This window comes from Typopeltis vanoorti, chromosome 23 (genome assembly GCF_054136105.1).
Source record: "Typopeltis vanoorti isolate ZY-2024b chromosome 23, IOZ_Tvanoo_1.0, whole genome shotgun sequence".
Taxonomy (NCBI): domain Eukaryota; kingdom Metazoa; phylum Arthropoda; class Arachnida; order Uropygi; family Thelyphonidae; genus Typopeltis; species Typopeltis vanoorti.
The window spans coordinates 11,394,687-11,409,828 of NC_143571.1; the positions used below are offsets into that span (position 1 = coordinate 11,394,687).

Sequence of the window (15,142 nt, forward strand, 5' to 3'; positions counted from 1 at the left end):
ACGCTTCCCAGTTAATATGGTTTAGTGAGTTATGGTATAATTATTAGAAAAGTATTAATTTTTTTGTGTTAAGGAAACCACAGGATAATAGCAAGTTTCCTTACCTATTGTTACACCATCCTGTGTGAGGTGTGAAGTATAATAAAATGACCTTATTTTTCTCTTTAAACCTCTAGAGTTCCTGTTTATCAGTAATAAGTACGTTTATTCCTTCAATCATATTTGATTTCACTGAATTTCTCAAAATTTTACAGCTATTATAAGAGGGTGCTTTCGTTATCTACTAAAACCAAAGCGATTTGTGCAATTCTGACTTAACTACTTTTTATTCTAAATCTTTTGTTAGTTATATGGTTTTCAAACTCAACAAATTATTAGCTATTCTGTAATTTTCAAAAATTATCGCAAATTTCGAGCTCATAAGATTTGTTTATTAATCAAAATTAAATAAAAAAAACTGGAGTAATTTTTATGAAAATTAGTGTAGTTTATTAGGCTTACTATTTATTAAATTGTACTTAATTATATGATTTTATTATTATTATTATTATTATATGATATCTCCAAAGAATCCAAGGACGCATCGCTGGAGGGAACTCTGCGCTATGCAACCAATGGTGTACTTGATCTTTCATGTACACACTACGCCACCTACCATCTACTACTATTATTTCTTGTATGTTATGTATGTGTGTGCCGATTTGCCTATATTCAGGATGAAATAACTCGAGTTTCCTGGAGAAAAAACCCCGCTACCTCTGTATAAGACTAGCTAACTCATTTTCAGGTGAATAAGTCCATATAACGTTTCCTCCATTCACAGCGAAAATCGAACTTACGTCTTTTCCAATGCCCGTCGTTCTTCCAATTGCGCTAGGGAGGTGGCGTTTTCTCTGAAGAAATAATGAAGTCGCTTCATCCCTATTAGTTACGTTCTATAGGTTTTTCGTGTCGAAGTAAAATAGTTTTACCACTGAACTATTGCAAAAGTAACATTCATATTACCGCGCACGCAAAAAAGTACTTTAAAAAATTTATCATTCCTGTTTAATACTCTCAATAAGAAATCCAATTTGTTATGAATATTCTAAACTAGAATAAAATTTCAGTTTCAAATATTATCGTAATTAAAAAGTCAAGTTTCCGAGGATTGTCGATATCAATTGTATTGCACCTTTATTACCTAATGAATGACAAATTATTTGACACTATTTCTTATATTCTTATATTCCTGAACGGGAATATAAGTGAGAAGCTGTTCTGCAGAGGAATACACTGTAATATATTCTATTAGCAATATAATAACAGGATTAAAGTTCGTAATAATAACAATGTTATCCAATAGGCTTATTGGATAACATCTCCGTTTTGCATTCAACACTGTGGATTTCAAATTCTGGTACAGCATCAATGTTTCTGATTTCTTTAGTCGATAGATCATTTACACCATCTAATTATGATATATCTCCCCACGCTTATTATTGGTGCCTAAAGTGGTCTGGTCTCTAGAATTGAATTTCTTGATTATGTAATGCTGAACATACGAGAGCGGTAACTGGAAAGTTCTGATATTAAACTAACTGATATATATACACAAGAAAGAACATATGAGGATATAAGAACATAAGGTACCTTCAATAAGTTAACTTCATCAGTTTCTTTAATGTCATTTTGTTCAAGGTGTTTATCGGAACTTTCCAGACCCACCCCGTATCTACATTACTAATGCGAAATAGGTTTACAAGCTATTAATATTCTACAAGCATTACTGGTGAAGTGGAGAACTATCGCAATGGGCGGGATTGACACACACACACACACACACACACCCCTACTTCACATATTCCTGAACTGTTACTTGCTATCTACAATGAACTCTACTTAATCAAGAAAATGTATGTTTAATAGACAAATTCAGAACTTGTAAAATTTGAGATATTCTGTCATAAAATGCTTTTTTTTTTAACGCATACAAAACGAAATTTATATTTCAGTGCAAGCAGAAGCTTAATAATGATGAATGGTAATATTATTGTACATGATTATTATTCGTCGTAAGGTGTCGCTACTTGTTCACACAGTGAAACGAAATGAGAACAGCGTAATCCTGTTTCGCCAGAATGAAAACACAGGAGGAAACATCATTGCCATTTTCTATTGTGGTAATGTGAACACCACGCACGCACAAATTTTCATACATACAAGCAGACACTAGTTGTCAACTGACCCAGACCACACACTTTTCCTGTACATGTTACACCACCGATGTTGAATGTATGGCACCAATTAAACTATTCTGAATTTTGTTGTTTCTCACTGATGTGGTAATTCACGTTAGGGAAATTACATCATCTACATGAAAAGTTGCGCAACTTGAAAAAAACAAGTTGGATACTGAATGAAAGCAATACAGTATACTGAAAATTGTGTAAGAAACAGAATTTTCAGTATATTTATCTGACCTTTTTTCTTTAAAACAGCTTCTCTAATTTATCTACGTAATTTCCTGTAAATATTAGAATCTAAAGAAATTCAGTTTCATTTTCGTTCAGTAATTGGTTCCATTCATTATCAGACAGTTTCTCTCTTAATTTTATAAAAGCTTATATTTCTATACTTTCGTTTATCATCTATCTCATATAGTAATTTGCAGTTGAAACCTTGAAGGGAAAAAAACCTGCATTAATATTTCCAAGTACACCATATTGATTTTAGAAGGAGAAAAATTCAATATTCGAACGATGCAATGAAACATTTCATTGCAATTCCAGTGCATCCAATGAAATATCATTAAACAGATCATTAGTATATCACGAAATCATCTACAAATGATTGCACGTCCTCTGTTGGCGAAGAGGCGAACTCTCCTGTTTTCTGCTTATTCCCAAATTACTTAATAGTGGAAAAAGCAGTCGTGTTATAAAATTTTTGGCATGTTACAATCAGTTTAATTTTAAAAAAATACTACAACAGCAGTAGGTACTCAGACATCAGTGATGAAATTAGAGAGAGAGGTCTCGAACCACGATGCGTTATGAATGGATGAAACTGGAAAACTCAGTTTTAAAGAGCAGAAGAAAATGCGCATTTGTAGATCTCATCCGGAGTTATGTTATTTAAAAAAAAAAAAAACAGCTAAAGCTCAATGGAGGTGGTGTTTGCACTCTACGGCGCTTGACCACACTAATGAAGACTTGGGTTCAAATCTAGTCGCCGACTAGAGGAACTTTTTCTAAGCCTTTTTTTTTCGACTGGTTCCGAAGTTAGTCGATGTCTGGCACGGACAAGCGGGTTTTCTCTCCCGGAATCTTGGGTTTTTCGTCCCGTAAACTCAAAAAAATCGACCGTCGAACCCACAATATTTTCAGATATTAAAATATTGGTGTTAAAATAGTGGGTTAGGGATCACGAGACGACGGCACTTGTTAGCCGTCTCTTCGCTGCATGGCGATTAACTTAATGATAGTTGTGCCAACTATTTGTGATTGGCTGCCAGTGGAGATTGAATTGCCCGCTCAGTCTCCAAAAGTTAGATAGGACTAAAATGGCTTCGCCTATTCCCTATATTACTTAATGCTAAATAAAATTTTGAAGTATTTTATGATATAACTTATTTAAAAATGCGATCTCTCGCATCACAAATGGAAACTTTAACATAACTAAATAAATAAACCACGGGCTTATTACTTTTCACCCAGAGATGCGAGACCCTTCGACATTTCTGCGCATGTCAAAAGAAGGAGAATCCATTCTGATAATAGGGTAGTCAATGCGTTTCGTCGGATGACTGTTTTTTATGATTATACGTCAGAAAATTAGCTTTTCTTTTAGGAAAATTCTAGTTTTTAAAGTAATAACGATTTTGCTTGTGCAACAGTTGGAAAATTTACGTATAAAGCACGTGATTTCGCGTGTTGGTGACCAATTCGTACATCCTTTATTTCTTTCTTCCCTTCAGCATGAATTGACTCTTCTTAACACATTGCCAGGGTTGGCTCTACGAAGTGTGGGCGTACAATACTTAAGACTCACATAAAAGTTTCGCTCTAGTATCTGAAGCATCTTCAGTATGACTGTCAAATTAAACAAGTCGAAGGAAAAACCAGATAGTTCAATAATGAAAACGCGTAAACTACATATAGACTGGCCCAGCCTTAAAAAATAAAAATAAATAAATAATACTTACAGAATGTATGGAGATGCCTGTGTAGCTCAGTGGAGATGGCATGTGCCTTTCCCCGCGTTAAATCGCCCTGAAAGAGAGAGCGTGGCGAGTTCGACTCTAGTCGCTGACTAGAGAAACTTTTACTAAGCTTTTTTCGAGTTCCCGAGGTTCAGTTCGACAGGTGCAGAGAATAACAAACATTGAATGTTAGAAAACTAAGGTCAGTCAGTTCCAAAGGCATAGGCATGTCCTAAAAAGTCACTGTACATATTTAGGACATGGCTATGCTTTTGTATAAATTTTTATTGGTAACAGAAAACTAGCTCGGATGACAGTGATAATATAAAACGAGTTTTGATATGTATATAAAGTCAATATCAACAGTCCCTGATTACGAATGTGATGAAATGGACAGGAAGATTTGGAGCTTCCCTGGAGAGCATTCGAAGTAAATACAATTAACCACTGCTTTGAAATGAAACATATGAATAAGCAATATTTACTAATATTCATTAAGCGCCGAAATACGCAGGCAGCAAAGTTTGCGAACCAACACCAATGTGTGAATTTTTCCATTAAAATATAAAAAAATAACAAAAAAGAAATAATAAATAATAAAAATTAAACACGTTTCTTTTAAAATAAAAAAAAAATCTGCTTAGTCTTAAAACATTTTAAATTTGTTTTCATTATTTCACGGCCCCCTTCAGCAAAACTTACGACCCCCAAGGGGGCTGCGGCCCACAGTTTGGGAAGCGCTGCTCTAAATAACGATTTCTTTTTCAACAGAAATAGTGTACATATATATGTACGCAATAATGTACATACAGTACAGTCATATAACATAACATAACATAACATCGTTTTCTCATAACATAATTATGTTATGAGAAACTACCGAAAAGTCCAGGACAAAGTTTCCACAGTATGAATGCTAATCTAAAGAAAATCCGTTATAGCCGAGCATATCCTATACGATCACTTAGAAGGTATTCCCCAATTCGCTACATGTTCAGTGGAGTTTTTTTTGTTATCATAACCTATATTTAATTTGAATGATACTGAACAAAAGGGAGTATTTTAAGTATATTTTAAACAAATGTAAATACTTAGTAGATTCATTTCTTTTATCAATGTATATATTATCATTTCGCTTTGGCTGTACTGAAAGTAATGAAATTTGAGGTTCGGTCTTTGCTATAATGTGTCAAGTTATATTAATTTCAGTTTATATAAAAAGTGACATAGAGGGCGCTACGCAAGATCTTTCATTGTAGCCATTTCTATAACTGTTACGATAACTTTAGTTTATATAAAAAGTGACATAGAGGGCGCTACGCGAGATCTTTCATTGCAGCCATTTCTATAACTGTTACGATAACTTTAGTTTATATAAAAAGTGACATAGAGGGCGCTACGCGAGATCTTTCATTGTAGCCATTTCTATAACTGTTACGATAACTTTCGCTGAAGACGTAATACATTTTAAAGATATAATTATGACACTGCATCATATGGCATTAGGAATATTACAGTAGGAATTTATTTCTTCAAACTCTTAATAATCAATGGTAAACAGGAATTAAGTGTCACAGCGGCAGTTTCCTTGAGGCAATTACTATCTAAAAATAAACGGTTTACAGATGAAAGAACATCATAAAATAATTAGCGTCCATCTAAGGAAGAATTTAAGGAATAAGGAAGAATAAGAGAATGAATATTCATTCTCGTATTCTCTTTATTCGTTCGTTATTCGAGAGAACGAAAGTGGGACGATGTGAATAAAGAGGAAGTGGTGTATCACTGATTATGAAGTGTCATTAAATTTGCATACATGAATCGTATTTTCGGCAACGATATAGCACGTGAACGGAAGGTGTACTTTCTCAGTGATGTACCAACAGTCTATCTGGTTGAATGCGTCCAAAATGTCTCGATGTACCTGTCAAAACGTCGCTTGCTTTATGCTTATCGTTGCGTGTGTTTCGACATTGTCAAATATTATCTTAGATTTTTATCGAAGCATAGGAATTTATTTTAGGATGGATGGCATTTGAAATCTCGAATATACACCTCTTCGTTATGATAGGCTAACCACACTGAAACATCATTTTCTCATGAAAGAAGTGGTCATTTTTTAAAGATTAGTATTCATTATTTTATCATTTTTTCCCTAATTTTTCTGTCTGAGAACAGGTTGCTATACGTGGCATTCGGTGTGGAATATGCCGCTACATTGAAAATATCTGTATTAAATTAGAAAAATACATCTAAGCATTATACGAATAGAAAGTCAATCACATCAGCATTGTCATCGAAATATTTTTGATTACTATACGGTAAGCAACTTAAATAATCTCAAATTTCACAACACGCATTTTCTTCAACTTTCTGAAGTGCGGTTTGGTAATTTTTAAAGCTCCGTCCCTAAAATATGAATCTTTTTAGTTAAGTATAAAGTACATGTATAAAGTGCCAATCTGACTGAATGAATTTTGGTGAAATTTGGCATCTTGATTAAAGTTATTCAAACCATCGCTAGGTTCTTTTAAATTAGACACCTTGTAATAAATTAATTAAAAATTATGCAAAATTAAAAAATAAACAAGAATGCTGTGTCCTTTACGTTTAGGCGCCACCGATACAATAGATTGAGGCAGTAAACTTTTCTGTATGAAGATCAGAAACAGGTTGAAGTGGCCATGAAACGATTCATATTATTCTGATTTTGATAATTCCTATTCATTTCCGTGCTTGTGTTCCTTTACATATACAGAGAGACATTTTGTATTAATCACCAACAATGCCGTTGGGATTTACTTGTGGATTCCTGAAAAATGCGCATAAATTAAAAGCAATTATCCGATAGATATGCATTAAGACTCGTGGGAATGCATTTGACGAATGTATAAATAAATCATAATATAACATAAGTTTCTCGGTGGATTTTAAATGCAGATAATTCACATTACAATTGAGTGAAATTTGTAACGAAAATTTACATGCCTTATACAAGAAAAAAAAATGTTTTAATAAAAAAAATAACTGAAGTTATCTACACTGCATATCAGAGTAAAACAAAATACAGTTAAACAGTATATTTCAGTATTTTTATTGTACTTAAGACGAGAAATGAAATGAAGCCGTAGTTATTTTGTAAATCTTTGCGTCAACTAAAGCTATAAGACTTTCTTAAGGATGCGACATTTTCAGCGGAGGCTACGTGGCTTAACCAATGTGTGAAAGTGCCTTCTTTTTCTAAATAAATAAATAAATAATAATAACTCTTCCAATGAGCTAAACTTAGCTTCATTTAGAAATATCAAAAAAAAAAAAAAAGTTCTTTGCGTCGTTAAAGAACAAAATGTTGTGGCTTAGGATTGGTGGCAATTAAATTGAAGACATATAAAGCAATTATTGACAGTAATTATTATATCTTGTGATCTCCTGCACTTTTGTCCATCTTGAAGGAGAGTCCAACCATCTCCATAGTAGACTGTTAACTGAACTTCAATTGACAAGTACTTACAAACGGGAAATTGTTATGATCTTAATAGTACGTTTGTTATTATTAAGACACTAACAGTTATGAATATACTGTATTTACATATTTAGATACGCTTCTGATACTAACACGACGATAATCCCAATTCTCACTCGAGAGAAATAGCCCACATTCTTAATAGCATTACAGTGAACTTGAAAATATAGTATGTCCAAGGTTCTCTTTAATTTTGTTAATTCTGGCAATTATGCTGACGGGAGCGCCACTTGCGTCACTCATTCTCATTGGTTGTATATAAACTCGTGCTCCCACCGTAGGAAGTTGTTCCATGTTCGCTACGGTTTCCAGAATAAAGTAATTATGAGCTAATACAGTCCGATGGACTTTACGCTCCATTGACTGTCCTGTGTGAATTCCAATTCCATATTTTTGTATTAGTAACAAACCATTCGGCAGCTTCAGGAGAAAATCCAGTAAAGTGTAAATCACTAGTGTTGCCATTTTCAATTCCCAAATAAACCTCACTGTCGGGCCATTTCTTTGTCCATCCAGTGCGAAGCCTCAAAACAGAACAATCCGGAATCTTACCATTTTCATTTTTCAAGATCTTGAAGCTGAAGGCATCCATCCTTATTTTCACACCAATTTTTTCACTGATATCCACTACAATGGCTGGAATGCCCATCAGGTGACTAAGCGGAATCTGAGTCACAGTCCAACCACCAGGTGGCAGGGAGCGTCTAGGTGCGTTCCCGCATGACTTGTATTGCCTCGATTTCTAACCTAACATAGCAAAACTGTTATTGAACCAAAATTTGATTAAAGAGGAATCTGAAGTTATTTCAATCCCGTGGTTTAATTGAAAAATAAAAATAAAGGAATCATTTATTATACATGAGATAAACAATGGAAAACGTCAGCACCTAAAAAACCAGGTTAAGTAAAAACTAGTGTAATTCTAAAAGTTATAAAATATTTCGTTTGAATATAAATTTATTTCTTTAACTTGAAGAAGAATATTTTCATTAAACGACAGCGTGTCTCCGATTATACTTCACTTAGACAGCTATACAACAACTGTGAAATATTTCTCGCATGTCCAGTTGGAAGAAATACACCGGAAAATTTTAAGCTTCGTCTTTGTAAATTACAGAGATCGACTCCAGTGTGGGCGAAAAGAATCGGCTGCATTGCCTTTTCGACGAAGTTTAACTAGAAACGCAAAGCTCTACCCAGCCCCTCAACAAAACATACAGATATTTCAATGAGCTAAGAAAATGGATAATCATTAAATGCATGTCGACCCTTTGTCTGCCTTAATATTGAACCTAAATAACATAAATAAGTTTAACTTTCTAATAGTGCAAACTGCAGGTTTGGAGATTAGTGGCGGCTAGAAGTCCGCAAGCTATAATTACAAACACTCTTTATAGCATTGTTAACAAGCATTCATTGTAAGTTAATTCCATTTTGATACATGATGTTACCAATAGCCAATTGGTTGATGAGTACCATTCTTCAAAACTTTTATCTTGAAATCTGCGTAACCGGAAAAAGTTAGCGTGTTATGATTAAAGGGGTGGGTCATGACCAATAAGTTGCAGTCAATAGTCTGCCCGTGACGGAAATTTCCATCCATCCGACAACAGAAGCCACCAAGAAAGCAGAAACCTTGTTTTCTAAAAAGGAAAATCAAATAAGTATTTTTTTATCTCTCCCTTTATGAAGGATAATAAGATGACTTAGCACATCATCATTACCAAACAAATCTATGATACTTTCACAGAACTGACAAAATCAGACAACTAGAGTATTCTGCACAAAGATCTTCCTATCGGGAAAAACTGACAAATAAAGATCCTTGAAATTGGGGTTTCATACCACAATACAGGAAAATCGTCCAGAAGAACACATGCAATTCAAAAGCATGACACATGACTTCAAAGGCTCAGTTGCGTCTGCTATATTTCCAAACGACAAAACAACCTTAAATAAAGCAGGGACAAGCGAATGAAACACTATCGAGGATCAGTTTTAATCCATTTAACACCTATTCTGTTAGCGCTTCATTATTGCCATCATCAAATATTTATAACTGTCGGCCACGCCATATTAATCTTTTTCCCTTCAGGTTCCTTTTCTCATTGAACTGACTCAAGCTGTTTACTGAGCCTTTCATAATCTCCTGCCCTATAGTTCCACATATATCATCTTATTCTTGATACTGCTACATGCTTTTGCAGTTCCCAAATCAGGACTATGCTTTCCCTCTTTGATTTATCATTCTCCAACATCTCTCTGAAGTATCTTGCACTCGATGTAGGTTTGCTTCTCAAACCATTCGTCCCAACCAGCAAGCATTTCATCTACATTCTCAGTCCGCCGTATTGCTCAAGTTACACAATCTGAAGTATCACTGTTATAAACAGTGATCCTTCTGGAAGGATCACTGTTATAAACCGGTGGCAATATTGATATGTTGTGGACAATTACATTATCCGACGTTATTACCAAACTTAATATATTTAGCCCCACGATTTCCTTTCAACACCAACTGTATGATATTAAAAGCGATTTTAAGCATTAATAAAATAAAGTGCAAAAATGCCATCTGTTGGTATTTCCGATAAACCTACAGCAAACCGAGCAACAACTACCCAACTTCCAACTGCTCACTTATCATACATCGCCTACTCTCAGTCATCTTTGTGGTAACTCTCAAGTGTGAGCTATAAATTATAACATTGGTAAGTGGGATCGACCCAGCAGTCATCTGGATGCTGGGTCCCATTCATCAACACGGTTATATTGTAATCTGAGAAATCAGATAAGGAAATATATTATTATTAAATGGGTGAATCATGAAAATCTCTTTCCCTACCAGTGATAGAAGCTGCCTGCCATCTGACAACAGAAGCCATCAAGAACACTACACATTTCTGAAAAGGAAAATGGAAATCGAGTTATGTTGTTTCCTCTTTTTTCTAAATACAATAGGGCAACCAGCGTATATTTGGACCTCTGCGATTTCGAGGTGCGGACAGGTTATAATAGGAGTAAATAAAGATTGATGGATTTATTGTCCGGGCTCATTGAAAATTCCATATTGAAAGAAAAAAAAAAGAACGGAAGTGCCAAAGTTCTTAGAATTCAAAAGTAGACCTGCTTAATGATGAATACCAGAAGTAGGTCAGGCTGCGTAATGAGTTAGACTAGATCATTCGGTAGGTTAAGGAATCTTTCCCCATAACTAAAGCTGGTATATGGAGTCTGTATCTGAAATTGGAAAATTTGATTCTAAACCATGGTCATGTGTGCACAATTTTACATCGACAAATATTATTATCCGCTGAGCATCGCTCGCAAATCTAACTTGAGCCATAAATCGTAAGGCATCATTTTTCCGCAACTGGCCTTTTTTAAGGCCAGGATTCAAACGAAAACCTCTAATTCAAATTAATTTGAGATTATATTGTTATTATGAATATCAAGAACTCTTTTCTGCATACATTCATTTTTAAACACAAATTCGGCAAGAAATTACTTCTTAAAAGTATAATGATTTAATTGATTTGCTCACGGTAATATTTTAAAATATGTCTGATATTTTCCCAGCATTAATACAATAAAATGCAAAAATGCCATCAGTTAGTATTTGGAAAGCGTATATGTAGTTATTGGAGGTATCGTAGTTATTCTATCCTGACTGGATCGTTTCAGTTTATTCAAATTTATTATTATTATTATTATTATTATTATTATGTGACACCTCCAAGGAGTCCAAGAAGGACTTATCTCGGGAGGGCACTCTATTCTCCACCTCTTCGTCTCCATCATTTCTCCACCAACTATATTACACCGCTCCGCCACACACATCTCACTGTTTCCTCTATTGCTTAACTTTCCTACTACACACAACCATCAGCGCCATCTACTGCCCATCATCGCCACCAACAGTAATAAACGTATATTGGATTTATTATACTATGTCAGAGTGTATGCTTTACAAATTCAAGAACATCGATGGGGTATTCTAAGAATAACAAAATTGCAAGTGCTTTCAAAACTAGTCCTTTAAAACGAATATATCTTTGGCTTCTTTCATAGCTACACGTAGAGTTTCCTAATAATAAAATCTGATCTCCATCATAAACGTTTTAACCTCGAACTACATATTCTTCGTAAAACTTAATTTTCGAGAGTTTCATAAATGTGATCCGAAAATTTCCTGCCCATGCTTTTATTCATAAAAGTATCGGCAGAATAAAATAAATTTAAAAAAATATGAATATATTTTTTTAAATTTATTTATTTAATTAATTTGTTAGCACATACAATTAAGATGTGAACTTCAGCGTATTACCAAGTTGTGCTAAGGGAAAAAAAAAGCCGTATGAGGGCGCTAGACGTGATTCTTCATTTCCCGTTTCGATAAAAGTTTCAAGTAAAAGTCATTGCAATGGTCGTTCATGTTTTACCGAAATTACTGATTTAAAAATAAAACGATTTGAAAACGAGAAAATCATAAAATAACTTTATTCTAAGGAAGAATATACTTCTCGTATTACAATTTTGCACGTACTCGTATATAATGTGTATTACTGTAGTGTATGCGGTGGTCTCCTCCTTCCTATCCGCTGCAGTATTCCTAACAATTTTATTCGTATCTTCCTGTCAACGACACGACAAGTAACAGGAAGGTGTGCTTTCTTAGTGATGTGCCAACTCTCCTCTAGTTGAATGCGTCAAATGTATGCGCTTTGTCAGCTATGTTTCGACATACCTGACAAAACACCTCCTGCTTTATTCTTATGACGTGGCTAGAAATGATGACGCACATTTTTACGCAAAGTAGAAATGATTACTTTTGAAAGATTCATATCCATTATTTACCGAAAAACCTTTTTTAATTTCTCTATCTGTGGACATGTTGCACAAGTAGCATTTACCTGGTTGTTAAATAAGCCATTACAATTCCTGTATTAAAACATAAAAATACGGCTGTGTGTTTTCAGTAAAAGGGCATGCACATTTGCAGAGAGAGAGAGAGAGAGAGAGAGACAGAGAGAGAGAGAGAGAAGATATTTTTCTTCATTAGATAGTTTTTAAAACATTTCAAACTAACTTAAATAATCAAAAATTTAACAATCGCGATTTTCTTCAACTTTCTGAAGGAAGTTCAAATAATTATCGAAGAAAGATGATAGCGACGCCAAGGTTCGTAAATATTCAGCTCTCTGGTCAAAATTTCGAAACTTTCAAAGTCTTTATTATATTCATCTTTGAAATAATGGCGGATCTTTAATATCCCCTATTTTTATTTTATTCCGTTTAGGTAATTTTTAATCCAGCACATTCCCTACCTAAAGTGTGATTTTTTGGTTAAGTTTGTATTGAATTCGGTCTTTGTCTATCTGGACGTTGTATACAGAATATAAAATGCCAAACTGACTGAAGGAAGTTTGGTGAAATTTGGTATTTTTTATTAAAATTCTCCGAACCATCGCTGTATTCTTTTCAATTAGACACCTTTAATAAGTTAATAATAGAAATGATGCAAAATTAACAAACAAGCATGTTAGGTATTTTGCGTTTAGGCAAAATCACTGATGCAATATACTGAGAAAGTAGACGTTTTAAAAGATCAGAAACAAGATCGGAAGTGAGCACAAAATGATCCATATAATCCCAATTTCATATGATTTCAATTCATTTTGTGATATATATATATATATATATATATATATATGTAGAAAGTATTTTACCTTGGGTATAATAAATGTTAAAAATACCAAGCAATTTTAAACCTGGTTTTACTCCATTTCCCAAGTAAGCAAACAGACAAACAAGTCAAGTTTGCGCCTGCAAGTGATGCAAGTCTAGCTGATCCTACAGGTAGTGCAAGACCAAGGTGAGTAGTGGTCCCCTGCCCTTAATACAAAACATCATGCATCCCCTTCGTGGAGATGTGTTTTGGCATTAAGGGTAAATATTAAGATTAGTGATCAGAGCTTATGCCACCTTTACCACGAGTTTCCTTGGTCTTGCACTACCTGTAGGATCAGCTAGACTTGCATCACTTGCAAGCGCAAACTTGACTTGTTTGTCTGTTTGCTTACTTGGGAAATGGAGTAAAACCAGGTTTAAAATTGCTTGGTATTTTTAACATATATATATGTATATGTATATGTATGTATATGTATATATATGTATATGTATATATATGTATATGTATATATGTATATATATATATATATATATATATATATATATATATATATATATATATATATATATATATATATATATATCATTATGGTTGTCAAGGATTTCGGCCTAAATCCTTAGCCTGTTCCAGCCTTAGAAGTCATCGTTGAATCGTTTAAGAGGACGTCCTGGTTTTCGTTTTCCTAATGGCTTGTACTTTAAGGCTTGTTTTGGTAATCTTTCTGTTTTCATTCTTTGAACGTGTTACATCCATTTATGTTTATATTTTTTAATTTTTTTCTATTACTGATTCCTAGTTTAATTCTTTCATAATTTCTTCGTTTCTTTTTTGATCAAATAGAATATATTTGGCAGTTTTTCTCATAAAATTCAATTGAGCTAAATATTTGTTTGTCTTTTTGTTTTATTGTCCAGATTTCACTTCCGTACATTAAGACTGCTAGGGCTAACGTATTGTATACTTTTATTCTGGTTTGTTTTTGAACTAGGCTAGTTTTAAATATGGAGTTAATTACACCTGTTATTTATAAATATTTTGAGATTTTTAAAGGTAGTTAAATTAATTCGCCTGTTCTAAAATATTATTATCTATTGCTATTTTACTTCTTACTGGATCTTGTCCTTCGTTTTTGATTTTTCTGTTGATATTATCATTCCATAATCTTTGGCTATCTGATTTAAATATAAAACATCGTTCTGTATGTTATCTTCAGAATTTGTAATTATTATTTGATCGTCGGCAAAAAGGAGAGCGTTTAAGACCATAGTAGGATAAAGTTTAATACCTTGATAGAACTTTTTATTCCATTTTATTATTATTTCATTTAGTTAAATATTAAAAAGTGTTGCTAAAAGGAACATCCCTGTCGGACTCCTTGGTTTATCTCTCGCACATGATAGTTCATAATTTAGGCTTATTTGTATTTGATTATTTTCATATATATTTATGATAGTGTTTAGAATATTATTTGGTATTTGGCTTTCTTTTAATGTTAAATAAAATGCTTCTTTTAACTTTGTCAAATGCTTTTTCAAAGAATATATATATATATATATATATATATATATATAGAGAGAGAGAGAGAGAGAGAGAGAGAGAAATTTTGTATAGAAGTTTTTGATTTTGTATAGAAATATATGTATAGAATTTTTTTAAAAAACAAGAGAGAACTTTGTGTTAGGTGGAATATTCCTATATCCATTCCTTCTCTCAAATAGTTGAAAATGCCCGACTTTTCCTCCCC

The 15,142-nt window shown here is 33.5% G+C and overlaps 1 pseudogene; it reads right to left on the minus strand.

Moving 5' to 3' along the window:
- Positions 1-7,853: 7,853 nt before the first annotated feature.
- Positions 7,854-12,510, minus strand: LOC150093618 (uncharacterized; annotated as a pseudogene).
- Positions 12,511-15,142: the final 2,632 nt, after the last annotated feature.